Raw genomic sequence first — 22,416 nt, 5'->3', positions numbered from 1 at the left:
AACTGAAATTATAATCGATCGTAATTCACACTAGGATATTACTTTGTATATATTAATGTGAATTGCGGTAATAAATATCTTGCAATAGGACAGGTGTGGGTCAATTCACAGATATCTAACTCTGGCACAATTTGTGTGACATTACCATTCGGATGCCATCATTGGTCTATTTTAGTGGTTATAAGTTGCTGTCTTTGGATGTAATCAGAAATATACATTTAAAATTATCCTAGTGAGAATAAATGATATTTTTGCTGGTTTAATTGGGGTGGAGTGGGGGCAATATAATCCATGGTGATTTGATGGGTAATAGGCATTCATTTGCCTCGGCATATGGGGCAGGATTCACCGTTTTTCAGCCTGAGTGCAGAGGATCTGTGGCTTTTTACTTCAAAACAATTATCACCGACCCGTCTGGACCCTACGACCGGTGAGGGGCTAGCAGCCCCGCTGCATAAAACACCCGGCTCCCACAAATGGCTGCAGAATAGCCGGGTCCTTGGTCGTGCATACGCATGGTGATGACCTGCAGCTGTCGCACTGTAAAACATGGCGCCCGCCGTGCGCAGACCTGACCTGCCAGATAGTGCCCCCTGGCCAACCCCTGGCCACCCCCACGAGTCCCCCACGGCAGCACAGCTCCTGCTCGACTCGGACACAGTCTGCAGCTGTCACGCCTGGTTCCCAACCACTGAGACCACACATCAACAGCGCGGTCGCGAACGCGGCACATCGGGGGCAGAGCATCGGGGAAGGGCCTTCAGGTGACGTGCTAATGCCATCCCAACGGCATGCGGCACACGACGCGATGACGCCATTTCGGAGGGGGCAGAGGAAACAAAACCCAGACAGGCACTGCCCCCGATTTCAGTGAGAGAAAGGATTCTCCGCCTGATCGCTGGTGGAATGGAGAATCCTGCCCATCGTTTTGCCCTTTCATAAATAATATTAACATTTTTTTTAGGGAGCATTGTTCTCACAGAAAAGGGACATAGAAAATAGCTTTTGTCAGAATAATGACACATACAACTGTAACAATGCTGTATTTTAGCACACCCTATACTGTTGTTGCCTTTGATTTCAGCAAGGTTTACATTGTGGCATTTGTGAAGTTGCAAATAAGTGTACACAGCTTCACTAAACATTTGTTCTTTAACGTTGTTTCTTTCTGAAGGTGAATGAAAAGCTGCTTTGTGTGATTGTACTGCATTATAATTGCCTGTGTCCATTTTGCTAAACGTCATCATCTGAGCATGAAGTAGATTGAGATGGTGTGTAGAAAGTGGAAGAAAGGTCAGCACTGCAAAGTAGCCCATTTTTATCATACAATCTAGGGAATGTCTTGCCTGATAAAGAGGAAGAAGTTTGACCTGGCAATAAAGCCTAATATGTGTAGCTTGCAAACTTGGTGAAACCAAGACTGTGTCATAAGTTTAAAGCAAAATGTCAGATAGTTACTGAAATCTAACAAACAAAGGATATAAATAAAGCTGCAGTAAGTTATTGGTTTATACATATGACTGTGTTCCAAAGTTTAACTTTCTGTAGAATCTTTAGAATTTACAAATATAGAATTAAAAGGTTAATGGAATGCTATCCTTTATTATGAGAGGAACGGAACATAAAAGTAAGTTATATCGTGAATTAGTGAGACCACGGGCGGGATTCTCCGACCCCCCGCCAGGTCGGAGAATCGCCGGGGGGCGGCATGAATCCCACCCCCACCGGTTGCTGAATTCTCCGGCGCCGGGGATTTGACTGGGGCGGGAATCGCGCCGCGCCAGTTGGCAGCCGCTGGAAGCGGCCATCCCGGCGATTCTTCGGTCCATGATGGGCCGAGTGGGCGCGCGTTTTCAGCCAGTCCCGCCGGCGTAAATTACACCAGGTACTTACCGGCGGGACCTGGCTCTGAGGGCGGCCTCCGGGGTCCTTGGGGGGGGGGGCGCATGGGGATCTGGCCTTGGGGGGGTGCCCCCATGGTGGCCTGGCCCACCGATCTGCAGGCAGGCCTGTGCTGTGGGGCCACGCTAGTCCTCCGTGCCAGCCGCTGTAACAGTCCGCGATGGCCGGAGCGGAGATGACCCCCCCGCGTGCATGCGCTGGGATGACGCCAGCACATGCTGGTGCTCCCGCACATGTGTCAACTGGCGTCGACCGGCGGAGGCCCTTCGGTGCCAGTTGGTGTAGCGCCAAGCCACTTCCGCGCCGACCTGCGCGCCGTAAATCACTCTGGTGCTGGCCTAGCCCCTGAAGGTGCGGAGGATTCCGCACCTTTGTGGTGGCCTGACGTCGGAGTGGTTCTCACCACTCCTCGGCGCTGGAGTGGCCTGCCCCACAGGTTCGCAGAGAATCCTGCCCCACATCACAAATATGATGCGTAAGGGCGGCACAGTGGTAGGCACTGCTGCCTCACAGCGCCAGGGACCTGGCTTTGAACCTGTCCCCGGGTCACTGTCTGTGTGGAGTTTGCACATTCTCACCGTGTCTGCATGGGTCTCAACTCCATAACGCAAAGATGTGATTGGTAGCTGGATTGACCATGCTAAATTGCCCCTTAATTGGAAAAATGAAAAAAAGAATGTAAATGGGTTGGGTGCGGTTGAGAGGAGGTTTACTAGATTGACACCTTGGAATGAGTGTTACGTCTTCTGAGGAAACATTAAGCATATGTGGGTCACAGTCTGTGCGGAGTCTGCACATCCTCCCCGTGTGTGCGTGGGTTTCCTCCAGGTGCTCCGGTTTCTTCCCACAGTCCAAAGATGTGCAGGTTAGGTGGATTGGCCATGACAAATTGCCCTCAGTGTCCAAAATTGCCCTTAGTGTTGGGTGGGGTTACTGGGTTATGGGGATAGGGTGGAGGTGTTGACCTTGGGTAAGGTGCTCTTTCCAGGAGCCGGTGCAGACTCGATGGGCCGAATGGCCTTCTTCTGTACTGTAAATTCTATGATAATCTCTGATACTGGGCTTGTTTCCACTGGTGTTTAGAAGAGCGAGGGGTGACTTGTTTGAAGTATGTAAGACCCCGAATAGTTTTGACAAGGTGGATGTGGCAAGGATGTTTCCTCTTGTGGGTTAATTCAGAACTAGGGAGCACCATTTTAAAATTAGGGATCACCCTTTTCGGACAGAGATGAGGAGAATTATTTTCTCTCAGGGTACTGTGGACTCAGCACTGATCAATGAAATTGTGCACAACTCCCTGGCAGGGGAAACATAATTTCCTGGTACATCGTAAACAACCATCTTTAGTAGCTTTGATCCAGTAAAATCTGAAACTGAGTCTTCTAAAGTAGAACTTTAGAGTGTTCGCCTAGAATTTTGTGTTCAAGTCTCTGGGTTGGGAATTGAACCAATACCTCGGGTGAGAGAGTGCTACTAAATGACTTGTGGCTAGGATTGTGTCACTAAGTGAGCTGGTGCTTGTGAGCTTGATTGAGTGACGGTGTATGTTCATCCTCACTGTTCCTCTTGCTCCTCAAGCTCAAGACTTCCTTCTGAGCTGAAATGAAAGTGGGTCAAAGGTTACGCTGTGGTGTGAGGAAGTAGAGAGGAAGAACAGTGTGTTGAAAGTATCTGCAGCTTGTCTTGCAAATTGTGAAGGATAAGGAAAAAGCCTAAAGGAAAATTAGATACAAAGGTAGCTTGCTTCCCATATCCTCCAATGCCATCATTAGTCATGGCCTCCAATCTATTCCTTTCCATCACTGCTAGCACCATCTTTATAGGGTAAAGGGAACGCAAGGCTGCTGGTTTTCCATAGATGGCAGCCTGGTGTCCTTAATGATCCACCTTCTTCTGCAAGAGAAATACACATGTGTGAGTACAGTCTTATGATTTCTGTGGTAATATGGGTGTCATGGGCCAGGAGCTGCCAGTCTGTGTGCACATTGAGAATGTAAATCTTGTAATGAGGCGGTGAGAGTGAGATAAATAATATCAAAGAAGTGTGCCATAATAATTTTGCAGCAAAGCACAGGGTGGTGGGGAAAGAAGTGTTGTGAAAGTCACAGCCAGTGGGACAGGGTAGCGCAGCTCTGATCGAAGCCAACTGAAGAAAGTTCTAAGCTTGCTGACTGGTGAAATAATTTAATTTCTTCCTGCACTGTATCCACGACCAGTGAACTGCTCCTGGAATTCATAAATTCTTCCAACTGCCCCGTGCAAGTGATTCCTGGATGGCTTCCTGGTGGGTAGACATCCCTGCCACTTATTGCATGCAGACATCCAGTGCAGTAGTGGAGAATCTTGATGCACGGTCCGTCACAGCTTCGGGCCTCCTCACTGAATTGACACCAATTACTGCAGCCACAATGCAACTCCCCTTTAAAGCTGCCTCTCTATTGTGTTGTGGCCTCCCGAAATGCAGGTGCCATTCATGCAGGCAGCCAATGAACTTGCACTAGCTGCAAGCAGCAATCATATGAACAGACAACACGGATTTTTTTCTGCATCGCTATTAAGTGACTTTATCTCTGCGATCATTATCTCCGCATGTTCTCTCTCCCACGGCATCGAATTTCTCGATCAAGAAATTCCTTGTACCTTTTAAATGTCTGGTGACAACAGTATTTAATCAATTGCATTTAATTATTTGTCAAAGTGTTTACTAAACCTAAATAGCACAAGCAGAATCCGTGAGCATTTTAAAAACTCCCAACAGTGCTGTCAGAGAGTTGAATCTAAAATTTTATAATTGGTCATTGTGTTAAAGACGAACCTGCTTTGCATCTCCAGCAATTTTTGTTTCTATTTATTTTTATGTAATTACTCATTACTTACCAGATCAACCTAAACAAATTCCATCTCGCACGTCTTTTCGTGAAGGTTAGAAAAGTAGAAACTGTACCCCAGAAAGAATGCTTAATATAATTTACCAACCCGAGAGGGGCGTGTAAAAATGGGTTAAAAACTATGCTAATTAGTATATATCAAAGCCTTGTTTAAAGAAGTTATTGTATGTTCTGAACCAACAGATTAGAATGCCCAATTAAACATTAAGGTTCTCCACTAGTTTTTAATGTGTTTGAAGCACATTACGATTTTATTAGTGGAACTGAGATTTGACACTTTAACAGGGCGAGGGAGGCAGGGCCGACTTAGTCAGCTGTTCCACTGGGCACCCTATCGCAAATCAGATGCAGAGTTTACTGTCGGGCATAAGCCTGGTTGTCTCAGAGTGGGAGGTTCTGCTGTAACGTAACTGGATGAATTTAGTAGTGTGAGGTAGGTAGTGGATTGTATTCTTGGGGTTTACAAAATGCGGGTTTGGCACCAAGCCACGCTTTTTTAAGAAAGCAGCACAGATGATTCAAGTGCTGTAACTTTGTTCCTTCTAACAGTATAAAAGACATTTTCACGGCCACAGCAGCTTCATTTTAAATGGAAAGTGCTCAAAGCAGCTGCTGCATCAAGGATGTTGAATGTTTGAGGTAAAGGTCTTGAAGCATTTTCATGTCTTCCTGATAACGAGATTTGGGGTAATACAATTTTTATCTCCTTGAGTTTTGTTCTTATTTCTTTGACAGCATTTTTTGCATTTTTTTTAAACTTATGATTATGAGATCTGTGAAGAGGTTCACATTAAAAAGTAACCAGAGAGAGATTAAGAAAGATGAGTTTGATATACTGTCGAGTACCTGTATGTAAAAAAAAAAAACCTTTTATTTTGGGAAGGAGGAGTAATTTATTTTGTATTGAGTGAGAAACAGAAATTGGACAATTGCAACAGGTCTGACAGCGTCTATGGTGAGAGAGTGAGCTAGTTTCGAGTCTGGATGACTTTGTCAAAGCTGAGTATTGAGTAAGATTCCTTTTTAAGGTATTCTTCTTCTCCCTGCTTTCAGAATGATGCACTCTGGTTATGAGGAAGGGTGGACAACTTGGTCTCAGATTGTTGCCAGTGTTGTTGTAAAGCCAACTATTACAGGCATCAAGAGTAGTCTGTGGTAGCTGTCCTTCAAATTCCCTTGCCTCTGTGAGAAAGTACCCAATTTATTTTTTGGCAGAAACTGCCTCAAGTACGACAGGGTGCAACAATTTAACGTGTGAGGAATTCTGGTTTAAGCTAGATTCCACCATCCAAGGCACAGTGCATTGATTCTTTAGCAGGATATACCACTCGCATACTATCCACTAAGACCATTTATTATACATCCTTAAAAAAAAACCAAGATCATTAAGAAATACGATCACGGGTTGGGTTTAAAATCAAATTGAAGTGCGTGTATAAACTAAAAAGGCTAAGGCGCCATTAATATGCAAAATACTGAATAGAGATGACTTGCTTTGCAATGACCATTCATAATATTACGCTCCAGGAGATGGCAGGAAATAGTTTAGCTCATTCATAAGAATGCTTTGGTGTGAAAGAGACTTAAGCATGTTGCAGCCTTTGTAAAGCTGGTAGTTAGTTTATCAAGAGACTTAAACATGCCTTTGTAAAGTTGGTGGTTATTTTATCAATTTAAATGCATAGTGTAATACATTTGCACATATGAACATCAATCTTTCATGTTTTGAGGAAGGGGAAAAAAGTAATTTGCATAAGTCCACATGAGCCACTTTCAACAGTTACGATTCAGATTACTGCAAGTGAATTCTAATAGGATCTCCTATTTCCTTCTCCCAGGGGGATTTATTGTATCATGACTGTTAATGTTGTGGAGAATGATGACTTATTTCTAAAACTAGGCAGAAGTGAATGCCTGTGCCTTTTCCTGCCCTCCATCTTGATGATTCTGTCTTTAGATGTCTTTGTGTCCACTTGACTGAATAGTCATTGTCTTTTCAGACCGAAACTGAGCCCCAATCCCACTTTCCTTGTTCAATGCTCTTCAGATCCTGCTCTTTTATTCATCTACTCTCCCCCTGCCCTGCTTCCCTTCTCTCTCCTTCCCCTGCTACTCCACAATTTAAACACACTGGAATGGTTTGAGAAGTAGGTAGGTGCATGTGTGTAAGGCTAAGAGTACAGAGCTTTGCGACCTAACAAGCTGTAATGCAGTATTGTCTGCCAGTACAATCTTCTAGCTGGTATTTCTCGTACATGTTTCAGTAAGACACTGGTAGTTTTGGATAGTGACCTGGTCATTAAGAAAAATAGCACTTTATAGCTATGAAGCTTCAATTGACGTTCTACACACAATATCTGATTTCTATACTTCAATAAAAGATAGATGTCATCCAGGTTTTTTAAAAATGCAACTTGGCTGGAAAGATAATTGCCCAGAAAATAGGAGCATGAGGAGGCCATTTAAGTCTGCTCCACCATTCATTATGATCTTGGCTTATCATCCAATTCAATAGCCTAATCATGCTTTCCCCCCACCCTCATATCCTTTGATCCCCTTCGCCCTAAGTGTTATATCTAACCAGAAGCTGATGAGAATGAATATTATGAACTTGCTTTGGGGAAGGAGGAAAGTTTGCTTGAAAATTCCTCCAACATACAACTTGGAAATTGGATCCAAAAATGCACTCCATTCTGCTGTTAGTCAATCTTCCCATTTCCCATTTGTGCTGCTGTAGGAGAGATTCTGACATGTATGCTGGTGATATCAACACATGCTCAACTTCACTTCATTTTACATACAAACATACAGAATAAGATCAGAGCTGATCTGATTGTGGCCCCAACACTATATTCTGCCTGCTCCCAATAATTGTTGATCCCTTTTTTTCCAACAGTCTATCTATTTATTTAAACGATAAAATATTAAAGCATGCCGCTGTTCAGAGAGACTTGGGTGTGCTAGTGCATGAATCACAGAAGGTTGGTTTACAAGTGCAACAGGTGATTAAGAAGGCAAATGGAATTTTGTCCTTCATTGCTAGAGGGATGGAGTTTAAGACTAGGGAGGTTATGTTGCAATTGTATAAGGTGTTAGTGAGGCCACACCTGGAGTATTGTGTTCAGTTTTGGTCTCCTTACTTGAGAAAGGACGTACTGGCGCTGGAGGGTGTGCAGAGGAGATTCACTAGGTTAATCCCAGAGCTGAAGGGGTTGGATTATGAGGAGAGGTTGAGTAGACTGGGACTGTACTCATTGGAATTTAGAAGGATGAGGGGGGATCTTATAGAAACATTTAAAATTATGAAGGGAATAGATAAGATAGATGCGGGAAGGTTGTTTCCACTGGCGGGTGAAAGCAGAACTAGGGGGCATAGCCTCAAAATAAGGGGAAGTAGATTTAGGACTGAGTTTAGGAGGAACTTCTTCACCCAAAGGGTTGTGAATCTATGGAATTCCTTGCCAAGTGAAGCAGTTGAGGCTCTTTCATTACATGTTTTTAAGGTAAAGATAGATAGATTTTTGAAGAATAAAGGGATTAAGGGTTATGGTGTTCGGGCCGGAAAGTGGAGCTGAGTCCACAAAAGATCAGCCATGATCTCATTGAATGGCGGAGCAGGCTCAAGGGGCCAGATGGCCTACTCCTGCTCCTAGTTCTTATGTTCTTACCTCTGCCTTACGTTAATGACGCTGTCCTTGCTGTTTTGAGGAAGAGAGTTCTACAAACTCTCAACTCTCCTGTGAAGAAGAAAAAATCTCCTCATCTCTGTCTGCAATAGGAAACCCTTTTTTTAAAAGAATCTCTCCCAGTTCTAGTCTCTGCCATAGGAAGAAATCCACAAGTCCCCTCAGGATCTTCACCCTCCTACATAAGACCTAATTGCAGGAACTAGTGAGTGAACTTTTTCTGAGCAAATTCTAATTAAATGAAGTCTTTCCTTAAGGAGGTCAAAACTCTACTCCATACTCGCAAATAATTTTATCAAAATATCCCTACTTTTATATTCCACTTCTCTTCCAATAATAATAATCAAAACACTGATGTTCCATTTGTTGTTAGATTGCTTGTCAGGAAGAAAACGCTCTGCTGGTTTAAGACTTGCCTAGCACAAAGAAAGATGCTGTAATTGGTGTTCCATCATCTCTGTTCCTGTGTGACATGTTATTGCACAAGTTCCTCAGGGTAGTGTCCTCGGCCCAACCATCTGCAGCTACTTTATCAATGACCTTTCTTCCATCGTAAGGTCCGAAGTGGGGATGTTAGCAACTCTACAGATACTGAAGCAGTCCATTTCCAAATGCAGCAAGAACGTGGACAATATCCAGGCGTCGACTGAGAATTGGCAAGTGACATTCGCAGCACACAAGTTCCAGGCAATGACCATCTCCAACAAGACAAAATCTAACCATTTTCCTTTGACATTCAATGGCCTTACCATCACTGAATTTCCCACCAGAAAGTGGGTGGCACAGTGGCACAGTGGTTTGCACTGCTGCCTTGCAGCTACAGGTCCCAGGTTCAATTCCAGCTTCGGGTGACTGTGTGGAGTTTGCACTTTCTCCCCGTGTCTGCATGGGTTTCCTCCGGGCACTCCTGTTTCCTCCCACAGTCAAAAAATGTGCAGGTGAGGCAGATTGGCTATGCTAAATTGCCCCTTCGTGCCCAAAAGTTCAGGTGGGGTTATGGGGATGAGGTGGAGACCTGGTCTTAAATGGGGTGCACTTATAAGGGCCGGTGCAGACTTGATGGGCCAAATGTAATTTCTATGATTCTATGCTCCTGGGGTTACCGTTAATTAACCACAAACTGAACTGGACTAGCCATGTAAATACTGTGGCTACAGATCAGAGGCTAGAAATCCTGTGGTGAGTAACTGCCCTCCTGACTCCCCAAAGCCTGCCCATCATTTGAAAGGGACAAGTCTGGAGTGCAATGGAGTACTCTCCACTTGCCTGGACCACTATCATCTAGAATGACAAAGGCATCAGATGCATGGGAATATCACCATCTGGACCTTCCCTTCCAAGCTCCTCATCTTGACTTGGAAACATATCACCATTCCTTCATTGTCACTGGGTCAGAATCCTGGAACTTCCCCTCCTAACAGCACAGTGGGTGCACCTATACCACATGGACTGCAGCAGTTCAAGCTCATCACCACCTTTAAAAAATTTTTAAAATTGTTTTTACAGAGTAACAGCTCGAGTGTGTCTGGTTCGTGTCAGTTTTACAACTGTTTCTACGTGAGAGCCCCCCCCCCCGGTTGGTAGTTTAGTTCCCCTCTTAGTGCTGTTGTCTGACTTGGCACCCCGTACTGTGCTCCTTTTCTTCCTGCTGGGGCTTTTAGTTTTTATTGTTTGGAGCGGGGGCCCTACATGGCCCTTCCCCTCTTCCCTTGTCCCCATTCTTTGTTTTGTATGGTTGGCTGGGCCTCCCTGGCACTGTTTGCATTTATCGTCCACCTCCAGGAAGAAGATGTTCATTCGGGGTCTGGTTAGATGTGTTCTATGCATCACTTTAAACCACATAAGGCTTAGCCTGGCGCAGGATGAGGTGGAGTTGGCCCTGCTCAGTGCTTCATTCCAGAGTCCCCAACCCATTTCCGTCCCCATTTTTGTCTAGCAACCATCTGTATACGTTCCCCCCACCACCCCTTCCCCTTGCTGTCCATGTTGATTAGTTCCTCTGGTAGAGTCTCTCAGGGTCCTGGGGTACCTTGCCATTTCCTTGCGGAGAAGTGTTTAATTTGGAGGGGACTGAGCTCCCTTCCCATCGGCAGATCCAAGTCCTCCGTCAGCTCGTCCAAGGTTGCGAGTCTGTCCCCTATGTAAGGGTCCCTAACCACTAGCATCCTCCTGTCCTGGCAGGAATTTGTGGTTACCGCAGATGGGGGTCATGGAGGACATCTGTTAGCCCGAAATACTGCCTCATTTTAGTTGCACATTTTCAGTGTGGCTACCACCACTGGGCTGGATATGTACTTTGATTGGTGAGGATGAGAGTGCGATGGAGCAAGGGGACCGGATCACAGCACGTGCGGAGGGTCGTCCCCTTGCAGGAGGGCTCCTCCAGCCTCACCTGTTCCATGTTTGGTTTTCGTATCCATCCCCTCTCCCCCTTAGCTGTGGCCGTCCAGTGGTGGTACTGTAGATTTGGCAGGGCTAGACCGCCCATGTTTTTTCTTCTTTGCAGTGGCGACTTTGGGATCCTCTGGTTCTTATCCGCAAACACACACACACACACACACACACACACACACACACACACAATAATTATTGTCTTATTTCGTGGAAATATGCCTTGGGGATGAAGATCGTTATGGATCTCAACAGGAAGAGGTATCTCCGTATTACGTTCATTTTGATCATCCCCACTATCCCCGCTAGGGAAAGTGGGAGTGCATCCCATCTCTGTAGGTCCTTTTTCACTCCCTCTGCCAGACTGGTCACGTTCCACTTGTGGATCTGTGTCCAGTCATGCGCTATCTGGATACCCAGGTAGCGGAATTAGTTTGGGGCTAGTTTGAATGGTATATCCCCCCGCCCCCTCCCCCCAAGCTCTGTGCTTCCTCCCGTTTGGGTTCACCGGGAATGCCTCACTCTTATCCAGGTTGAGTTTGTAGCCTGAGAAGGCTCCAAACTCTCTCAGAAGTTGCATGATTGCTTTCAAGCCACTCTCTGGGTCCGAGACATAGAGGAGCAGGTCATCCGCATAGAGCGACACTGTGCTCTCTGCCCCCTCTTTGGATGCCCTTCCAGCTTTTCGTGTCTCACAGTGCGATTGCCAGGGGTTTGATTGCCAGGGCGAACAAGAGCGGGGACAGTGGCCATCCCTGCCTTTTGCTTCTGTGCAGCTGTAAGTATTCAGAGCTGGTGGTGTTGGTGTGAACACTTGCCTTGAGGGCATTGTACAAGAGTTTCACCCACAAGGTGAACCCTGTCCCCAGCCCAAACCACTCCAGTACCTCTATGTGGTACTTCCATTCGACTCTGTCAAATGCCTTCTCTGCGTCCGGGGATACGATCATCTTTGGGGTTCTCTCCCAGCAGATATCATTATTACATTCGGCAGCCGCCTGATGTTCGTAGTTAGCTGCCTATCCTTGACAAAGCCAGTCTGGTGCTCTGCGACCACCTCCGGTACGCAATTCTCCAGTCCCTTGGCCAGGACATTCGCGAGTACCTTCGCACCTACATTAAGCAGTGAAATTGGTCTATAATGATCCGTATTCCGTTGGGTCCTTGTCTTTTTTGGGTATCAGCAATATCATGGCCTGTGTTAGTGTAGGAAGTAGAGTGCCCCTTGTTAGCGAGTCTGCAAGCATGTCTTGTAGGTGCAGGGCCAGTGTTGTCCGCCGGGATCCTGTTGGGTCCCAGTGCCTGCCCCGCCTGCATGGGGCTGATACACTCCATGATCACCCCCAGTCCTACTGGTGCTCTTTCTTTCTCTCTCCTCTCTCTTCTCTCCTCTCTCTCCCCCCCCCCCCCCCCCCCCATCAGCTCCACTATTTGAATGGTGCATCATTATTAAAAGGCTCCGCTGTCCTGCTTTGGGCCGCTGCCGAAGTGACTTCCTGGCAGATTTTGAGACAGCTGTGGACGGTCTACCGTGGGGGCTTGGTGAAGCCCTCATCATCCAGTTTCCCAAGCATCGCTGTTATATACTCCATGGGGTTCCTCCGCTGTTCTTTCTGGCAGCGCCACGATTCTTGGGTGTTATTGACACAATCTATTCTCCTGGCCGTGGACACTTTCTCTTGGCCTCTTCTGGGTCCTGATCAGGCTGTGGTCCGGTCCCCTTGGTCCATAGCGGCCTTTTCTAGGTCTCTTGCCGTTGCCTCCTGGGCCTCAAGCCTCCACTCCATCTTGGCCATTTCTTTCCTCATTGGGGCCGTCGCAGCTTCCACTGCTGTCTCCAAATCTGCCAGGAGGTCTTTTCTCAGCTCCTTCCTGAATCTTTGAATTTTTGTGCACATCCAGCACAATGCTCAACCTGCGATTAGAGACATTGCAATTTTTTTGTGTGCTTATGTCTCAAGAATACATTTAAAGGAGCAGGACTCCATGGAGCTTTTTTTTAAAGTTTAAAGAAATATTTTGTTTCCTGCTGTGCCTTTAATCTGGTTGTAAATTGAAAAGAGTCTGTGAGCAAGCACAGTTGCCGGCAACTTGTTTAAAACGAACTTGAAGGAAAAACCATCATCATGGATGGCAATGCACTTGGAAAGATGGATCAATAGACTTATAAAAGATTGTCGGAATTTGATTTCATTTTGCACACAATTGATTGCCCAAAATTCTGTCATTCCTTAGGCCATATATTTGATTTGCACCCAAGTTGTACATTCCTCTAGGAGCAAATACATAGCCAATTCCAGCCATCCTATTCTCTATTATTTGCACAAGATTGACCTGAAGGAAATGAGTGGTGAGTGCTACAATACCGTTCACATCTATCTGGCATCAGCATCAAGCAATCTCACAACCACTTCGCAAGACTGATGCTGAGAGAACGTTATTGGCTATTGTGCCTCAATGATCTGGCTTCCTATCAAATATACAAATACATGTTCTATTACATGGTTTCCCAAACTTTCTGAGCTGCGGAACCCCTAGTAACCTCCCAAGAGCATCGGGAAACCCAAAGCATTCTTATAATGTCAATGCGCTTTTTTTTTGCCGTAAAATACAGAAATCAAATGTAACCCAGTCCGTTTTATCTACATTAATCCAAATATTAATCTGGTAATTAAAATGTTATCTGACTGTGGTGAATGTATTATACTAATAATCCACCAGTGTATTTGTATTTGTGCTGTCGCACTTGTATTTGTATATTTGTATCTGTGCTATACTGCTGCCCTTGTGGGCTTCTCCTATGGGCCATTGTGTGGCATTATCCATAGGGGTACATGTTGGGGCATGTATGGGCTCTGCCCATGGCTCCTCCCCCTTGAAGGGAGGTATAAAGAGCAGTCAACCTGCAGGCAGTTTTCAGCATTGGTTCAGTCGCAGGCAGGCACTGTTCTAAGTTGATTAAAGCCACAGTTTACTTCCACTCATGTCTCGAGTGAATTGATGGTTGCATCACTGACTAAAAAATATGTATAGGTCTTATCCTTTGTAATTTTTAGTGGGAGGAATGATGCTGGAGAGCTGATTCTCATATCAGATATGTGTGTCTCACTCATGTTCACTCACATCTCATCACTCCTCCATGTACACAGCCCTCTTACCCACACTGACGCCTGTACCCCACCACCTTGAGGCCGAATGCAGCCCCTCCTTACTGCTTCTGGCCAATTAATTTCCTGCCTTGCTGTTGGCAGCGGACTATTCTGTCCGGCAACAGCAAGATGGAAAAACTCAAATGGGCCACAGAACAAGACCTCTTGAAGCACTGAATGCTGATAGGCTGACGACAGCCTATCAGCATCCAGTGTTCAAGAGGTCTTCTATCAGCATTCAGTGCTCCAAGGGGCCTTATTTTGATTTGCCTTTGTGCGCATTTGAACCAGCATTTACCAGTAATGTTGCAATCTTTAGCTTCATGTCCTGGAGACCCTTCATGGACCAAGTTTGGGAATGCCAGTTCTATTATATGCTGTGTGATAGCGAGCACCATAAATATAGTGCACCATCTGTGCTTTGAGTGGGTTATTGTACTGTAATGCATAACTCTGTTAGATCCTGATTGTCGTGTCCCAATCATTTATCCTGCATCCTTCGGCCATACTGCTACCACAAATGGCATTCACCTCTACTTAAATGCTATTTCACTTTTTTATGAACCACTCCTAAGCATAAGTCAACTTCTTAAACAAATTATACATCTTTGCTCCATTCAGCATATAAGAATGTGATAAATCCGAGATAGGTGGATTTTGGAAGGAATATGTTAGAAGAATAATTTTAACAGAAGTTGGGAATGTAGACAAGTGGGGCCCAGAGTGACATGTGTATAGAAGTTGGAAACAAAACAAAAATTGACCAATTCTAATTCCCGTGCTCTATTGTAATAAGACATGAGGAACTGGTTGGTGCATAGTGACTGATGCAGGTCCATGGCCACACAATGTCCAGTGGGAAACCTATCTCCCAGATGGAAGGATGAATACAACTGTTAAAGGTTGCACTCTGTTTTGTTTTTGGCTTGATTTATTACTGTGTTGCAATGTGAAGATGGCCGGAAAGAAGCATAAGATTACAATCATGTTTTCAGACTCCTCAGTAATTGGGCCAGGAGGGAAATATTGTTGCCTAAAATTGGCAGGAGGATGCACAGAATGGCAAACTCCTAGTTGGAGTTAGCAGAAGAATTTGTAACGAGAGCATCGCCCCAAGGAAGTGCCACAGGCGATTCAATAATAATGTTAGTTGAGGTATAGCTCAAAGAGAATTTGCTACGGCGCGGTATATTTCTTAGGGCAGGGCACAAAGTCGGACAAAGGTCAAGCATGATCCTGAGAAGCGGAAATATGTGCCCCCTGGTCAATGGCGTTATCACAAGATCTGAAAATATGCGCCGTGGTCTATTTTCCCTATTTGGTATTTCTGGTCATGTGTGAGTCCCACCAAAAGCTTATTCCACATTTTAGCACCCTAACTGCCTCCAATAGGTTTGCTAAATACATCTGCCAAAGTAGTGTGGATTGAGATGTGCCAAAAGGATGAGTGATTGAGAATCATCCTCACAAGTGCCAACTCCTGCTCAAAGATTATATTCAAGTTTTTCCTTGCTTATTCCTAGAGCCAATGTAAATAAGACACTGCTTGAATAGGAGAATGTGCAAAGGTTCTATTCCCACTTCCCATGACCATATGCAAAATACTTAGACCTTGGCATTCAGGAACGTTCTACTGTAATTATTTTTCCTTCCCTTTATTTGATTTCTACTTTTCCCCAATTGGCTCCTTAGTTAGTGCATCTCATAAGGTGGAAGTGCAGTTTAGCTACTGATTTTTCTCTCACGATTATGGACAAACAGTCCAGCTATGTTATTCCAATGTCTACAGACCTGTTTCCCCCCCACCCCCGACACCTTCTCCTCCATCCGCTCCCACACAGACCCTTCCTTCATGGCCCACACGGACCTTCTCTGCGTTCATCACCCAATAATGCTTCAACCCCCTAGATATCACCAGATTAACAGGTTATCCGGGTATACTTCCCAGTTGGTTTGTCAATCTCTGACTCAGAGTCAATCAGTGGAAACTACATTAAGACCTGTTCTCCCAGCTGGTGTGTTTGGATTTTGGCATGTCTGCCTGCCGTGCTGGTATGGTGACATAGTGGTTAGCACTGCTGCCTCACTGCACCGAGGTCCCGAGTTTGATCCCTTCCCCGGATCACTGTCAGATTCTCCCTGTGTCTGCGTGGGTCTCATCCCGACAACCCAAAGATGTACAGGTCAACAATCTTTATTGTCAGAAGTAGGCTTACATTAACACTGTAATGAAGTTACTGTGAAAATCCCAAGTCATCACACTATGGCACCTGTTCAGGTACACCGAGGGAGAATTCAGAATGTCCAAATCATCTAACAAGCACATCTTTTGGGACTTGTGGGAGGAAACTGGAGCGCCCATAGGAAACCCACACAGACACTGGGAGAACGTGCATATTCCACACAGTCAGTGACCCAAGCCAGGAAACTAACACGGATCCTGGTGCCGTGAAGCAACAGTGCTAGCCATTGTGCTATGATGCCGCCTGTTGGTGGATTGGGCGTGCTAAATTGCTCCTTCCTTGGGTAGTCTAAATTTATATATATATTTTTTTTAAAGTCTGCCTGCCTTCTCATGACTGTTGGGAGGTTTTTAGATATTCACAGCACAGCCATTTCAGAAGGCTGTGCACCTTGGGTTCATTAATTAAGTTAATAAATTAATTCAAAAATCTTTGACGCCTGTGGACCTTTTGGATGAGTCCCTTGTGACAGGCAACTTGAGCCTTTCTCCCAATCATAAAGATATTCTAAGCAGTAGGTCTGAATCATAGTTTTTCGGGTTTGGTAATACTGCTCTCAACGCCCCTCGAGTTTCAGACCTGTGGTGCAGCAGCCAGTGGAAGGATGGCAGAGAGGGAAGGGCTGGTGCAAGTAGCAAAGCCCCAGATGGAACAGTCTAGGAAGAGTTCCACCAGCAGAGGAAGAGATGCAGGAGGATTACTTGAAGGCCATCAAAGGGGCTGTGTCATGGAGAAATGTTTGGAGGCATGGATCGGAGACCCAAGAGATTGAGAGGGTGATGTCGGACTACAGCGATCGGGTGGTGGCATTGGAGGCTGAGGTGGGACTCAGGAGACCTTTTGAAGATGTTGAGAGCAAAGGTGGAGGAGCCGGAAAATAGATCTAGAAGGCAGAATCTGAGATACTGGACCTGCCTGAAGGAGTGGAAGTTGTGAGTTCCACAAGATACGTTTCAAGGATGCTAGGGGGTTGGTGGTGGAGGGGGTGTTGGATAAGGCCCCTGTAGTGGACAGAGCGCACAGGTCTCTGAGGCAGAAGCCTAGAGTGGGGGAGCTGACGCAGGTGGTGATCGGGAGACTCCATATGTTCGTGGGGAAAGAGAAGCTTCTGCAGTGGGTCAGGGAGAAGCGCAACTGTGAATGTGAGGGGAGAAAGGCCTGAATATACCAAGACATCTGAGCTGGCAAAATGGCATGTGGAGTTCAACAAAGCCAAGGTGATGTTATATAAATGGCAGATGAGGTTTGGGGTGGTCTACCTGCAGAAGCTTTGGGTGACATATCGAGGTCGGGAATACTATTACCCAATGCTTTATCAAGCAGAATAAACTGGGGGAGAACTGAATGATTCCGTGAGACTGAGGTGCTGGCACTTTGAAGTAATTTGGAATACAGGTAGAGTGGGAGGTTTTCATTTCCTCCGACGTAGAGGTTTTTAAAAAAATGTTCGATTGACAAAGGGTAGCAGGGTGAAAAGTTTGTAAGGGATGCCAGTCCTCTCCTCCCTGGGGCTCTATTTTTTTCTGTTTTGTTCTTGGGGAAGGTGACCTGTGGTTTCAGATGAGTCTTTGTTTGGATGGGGGAGGTCAGTGGCGAGCCGCCTTCACAGAACAGAGGGGTGAGGGCGGGGGACGGGTGGGGATTTAGTGGGAGAAGCCTTTGGGCCGGAGTTGTCAGACTGGCAGGTGATGCTGCTGGAAGTGAGGTGGGGCAGAAGGCCGAGAGAGGTGGCCATGGGAGAGGGAGAGTGGGGGGGAGAGAAAGGGAAGACATGGTGATGCGATGGTGCGAGATTGAAGTAGGAACATGGTCGGGGGGAAAAGTGGGCCATCTTGGATGGGCCAGGTATGGGGTTAAATTAATGGTGGTAGAGCCAAAAGGGTTGGATGGCAGACGGTCGAGGGGAATGAAGGTGTAAGCGCTCAGTAAGGCTGATAATGTGGAACGTGCAAGGGCTCAATGGACTGGTCAAAAGGTCTCTGGTCTTTGCGCACTTTAGGAGCTTGAAAGCGGAGGCGTTCTTTCTGCAGGAAACGCACCTCAGCCTAACCTGATCTGTTACACGAAGGAAGGGGTGGGTGGGCCAGGTTTTCCACTCTGGGTTTGATTTAAAGTCGCGGGGAGTGGCAATTTTGATGAGTAAGAAAATGGGGGGGGGGGGGGGGGGCGGGGGCGTTCTTTCTGCAGTAGACACTCATCCGTGTAAAAGATCTGGTTAGGCTAAGGAAGGGGTGGGTGGGTCAGGTTTTCCACTTGGGGTTTGATTCAAAGTCGCGGGGAGTGGCAATTTTGATGAGTAAGAAAATGGGGGGGCTGTGAGCGCAAAGGAAAAGAGGGACCCGGATGGGAGAAATGTGATTGTGAGTGGGGTATTAGAAGGATGCTGGTGGTGTTGGTGAATGTGTATGCACCGAATTGGGTTAATGTAGCTTTTATGAGGCGGTTGCTGGCAGCAATCCCGGACTTGACCACGCACCAGTTGATTATGGAAGGAGATTTTAATTGTGTTCTCAGGCAATGGGTAGTGGTGTTCATGGATGCGGAGAAGGCATTCGACCGGGTGGAGTGGCGGTAATTGTTTGAGATCATGGGAAGGTATGGGTTTTGGTCGAAGTTTGTGGCATGGGTGCGCCTGACATCTGTGGCACCGAGCGAGAGTGTGCGAAACAATGATATGGGTACACGGAACTTTGAACTACGCAGGGGAACAAGGCAGGGTGCCTGCTGTCGGTGCTGCTGTTTGCTTTGGCTATAGAGCCTCTGGCAATGGCTCTTAGGGGGTCGGCAGAGTGACGAGGAATTATTAGGTGATGAAGGGAGCATCGCGTGTCGCTCTATGCTGACAACCTATTATTTGATGAGTCGGACCCGGACTCCATGCAGAGGATCATGGGCTTGTTGGGGAAAGTTGGGCCGTTCTCAGGATATAAATTAAATAAAGGGAAAAGCAAAGTGTTCTCGGTGAATGAATTGGTTTGGCGAGCCAATTTTGGGGGGTGGGGGGGAGGATGCTATTTTAAGGTGGCTAGAGACAGGTTTAGATACCTGGAGATTCAGGTAGTGAGGCAATGAGCAATGCTTCACAAATGGAATTTAACAAAACTGGTGGAGGAGGCTAGGGAGGAATGCTTTCTTTTGGACACTGGAAACAATTATTTTGGTCTGTGCGTGGGCAGGGAAGGTGTTAAAGTTAAGAGGATCCTGTTACAGAGGCAGCAGGGAGGGTTGGTGTTGCTGAACCTGCTGCATTACTATTGGTCGGCGAACGTGGAGAAGGTAAGGCAATAGTGGGAAAGAGAGGGGGTAAAATGGAGGAATCCTGTAGGGGCTCCAGCTTAAGGGCGATGGTGACGGCAGCTTTGCCAATGGTGCCAAGCAGATACTTGGGGAGCCCAGTGGTGCAGTCAACGGTGAAGATGTGGAACCAGCTGTGGAGGCACTTTAGGATAGAGGGGATGTGGTGTTAACGCCGATGTGTGAAAACTACGGATTTGAGCAGGGGGGATAGATGGCATGTCTTCGAAATGGAGAGAAGTGGGGCTGGATAAGGTGAGGGATTTGTGTCTGGAAGGAGGGTTTGCCAGTATAGATGAATTGAAGGAGGAGGTAGAGCTCCCTGTGGTAGTATGGCTAGAGAGATCATATTACCAAAGAACCAAGCTGCCATTGGTACAGCAGCCTCGCTGCCCATTGGCCCAGGCAAGTCATGTGCCTCTCTGCCAATTGGTTGTGGCTGGTCTTGTGACTCCCCGCCGATTGGCTGAGGTTGGTAGCTCCACCTACAAGGCGGGGTATAAGAGCTCGTACTGGCTGGCAGTCAGCCATTCTCTGTATGACCACTGCCGGGCTCACATCTAGCGTATTAAAGCCTGTTGTTTGGAACTTCACTACGACTCGAGTCCAATTGATGGTGCATCACTCCCGAGAGGAAGTGAGTCTAAGTGCCTGCAGGTAAGGGACTTCGCATGGAAGGTTTGGAAGAAGTTCCTCAGTTTGCCGAGGTACACCCTGCTGAAGCGACTGTTGCTTCTGGGTGTGGAAGGGGAGGGCAGGATCGGAGACATATTTTTTTTTAAACAAACATTTTATTAAGGCATTTATGGTTTTATAGCAACAAAAGATACAAGTACAAATGTAAACATAAACCAGTGCGTAACACACATCCCCATCTCCCACTGTTCCCGCCGAAGCTAGACAAAAATAGCCCAACTCCCTCTACCACCCCGCTTTATTGAATCTGCTAACAGTTTAGTTTTCTCCGAAGAAGTCGATAAATGGCTGCCACCTCCGAACGAACCCTAACGTTGATCCTCTTAGGGCAAGCTTAATTTTCTCAAGCCTGAGAAACCCAGCCATGACGCTAACCCATACTCCTGATTTTGGGGGCTTCAAGTACCTCCACGCTAGTAAGATCCATCTCCGGGCTACCAAGGCAGCAAAGGCCAAAACATCAGCCTCTCTCGTCCCCTTTACTTCCGGGTCTTCCGACACTCCAAAAATCGGCACCTCTGGACTTGGCGCCACCCTCGTTTTTAGTACTGTGGACATAACATCCATAAATCCCTGCCAGAATCCCCTGAGCTTCGGACCATGCCCAAAACATGTGGACATGATTTGCGGGCCCTCCTGCACACCTCGCACACCTGTCCTCCACCCCAAAAAACCTGCTCATCTGGGCCGCCGTCATGTGTGCCCGGTGAACCAGCTTGAATTGTATCAGGCTGAGCCAGGCACATGATGCGACATGTTGACTCTGCTCAGGGCATCCTCCCACAGACACACCTCCAACTCCTTTCCCAACTCATCTTCCCATTTACTCTTCAGCTCATCTATTTGGGGTTCCTCCCACTCCATAAGTTCTTTATAGTTAACCTGCTTACAAAACTGAGCAATGGCTCAAACACTGGTACAAAAACAATACTTACAAAACCCAAAGAAAAAAGAAACAGCAGCATAGGTATAGAGTTACTCGCCCCCAAGTTTAACTTTCCCCCATCACCTGCCAGTCCCCTGTCCTTAACAAAGTTCATTGCCTCATTCGATGATACAAAATAAAGTTCTTGATCCACAAACGAGCTGGGTGGAACATGCCAATCTTCACCCACTTCTTGAAGAGGGCCGATTTAACTTTTATTGAAGCTCTCCCTTCTTTTGGCCAGTTCCGCACCCAAGTCCTGGTAAATGCACAGCTCATTATCTTCCCATTTGCAGTTCCTCGGCTGCCTGGCCCACCTTGAGATCCGTTCCTTGTCCAGGAACCGGTGCGTTTGTACCACCATCGCCCTCGGTGGCTCATTCATCTGCGGCTTCCTCATAAGCGCTCTGTGTGCCCTGTCCACTTCCCAGGGCTGAGTATACTCACCTTCCCCCAACAGCTTCTCGAACATACGCGCCACATATGCCCCTGCGTCTGATCCCTCGCTGCCCTCTGGGAGGCCAACTATCCTCGGGTTCTGCCTGTGCGACCTGTTCTCCAGATCCTCCAATTTCTCTTGCAGCCTTTTCTGGTGGTCCCTCATCAGCTCTGTCTCCACCGCCATTGAGGTTAGCTGATCCTTGAGCTCAGCCACCTCTGCTTCCATCTTCTGGATCGCCTGGCCGTGCGCTTCCAATCTTTGCTCGACCTGGTCAATCCCTATCTTAATCGGGTCCAGGTACTCTTGTGTTTGCTTAGCAAAGCTCTCCTAAAGGAATTCCAACAGCTGCTCCGTTGACCCGCAGGTTGGCAGTTTCGGTCCCTGAACCTCCGCCATATTCTCCTGTGCTGCAGACTCCACTCCCTTCTTTGCCCAACGATCTCTCTTTTTCAGACCACTTCTGGTCCACAAATCAATAAACTGGTGGGGGATTCTTCTCCTCTACCTCACCATTCTCCTATTTTACCGATGAAATTCCCCCATACTTCGGGGAAAAAGGTCCTAAAGGTCCACGAGTGGGTGCTACCAAAAAAGTGACCACTCACTCCATGGTCGCCACCGGAGGCCTTGGGATCAGAGACTTATCTGGATGGCTGGGGGTGAATGGCTGGTCAAGATTAAGGAGACGTGGGAGGGGGAGATAAATTGGGGAGTATGGAGTGAGACACTACCAAGGGTAAATGCATTCAAAGACTCTGCTACCTCTGCCTCCTGAGGAAGGGAGTTCCACAGACCCTCTA

General features: G+C 46.8%; 1 protein-coding gene across 6 annotated transcripts in view; it reads left to right on the top strand.

Annotated features, from left to right (window-relative positions):
- LOC119965327 (long-chain-fatty-acid--CoA ligase 6-like) overlaps positions 1-22,416 on the top strand; it is a 251,026-nt gene that overhangs the window by 72,540 nt on the left and 156,070 nt on the right. The window contains exon 1 of one of the 6 annotated variants that reach the window (XM_038795942.1): positions 5,116-5,223. The exons of 4 other annotated variants lie outside the window; for them this stretch is intronic. The gene's annotated coding sequence lies outside the window, so the exon portion shown is untranslated. Of the gene's footprint in view, positions 1-5,115; positions 5,224-5,270; positions 5,430-22,416 lie in introns of those variants that run through there. One more of the 6 variants, XM_038795941.1, reaches the window with a different exon arrangement.

This window comes from Scyliorhinus canicula, chromosome 4 (genome assembly GCF_902713615.1).
Source record: "Scyliorhinus canicula chromosome 4, sScyCan1.1, whole genome shotgun sequence".
Classification (NCBI taxonomy): Eukaryota; Metazoa; Chordata; class Chondrichthyes; order Carcharhiniformes; family Scyliorhinidae; genus Scyliorhinus; species Scyliorhinus canicula.
The sequence above is the reverse complement of the archived record's forward strand: the minus strand, read 5'-3'. Positions and strand labels throughout refer to the sequence as shown.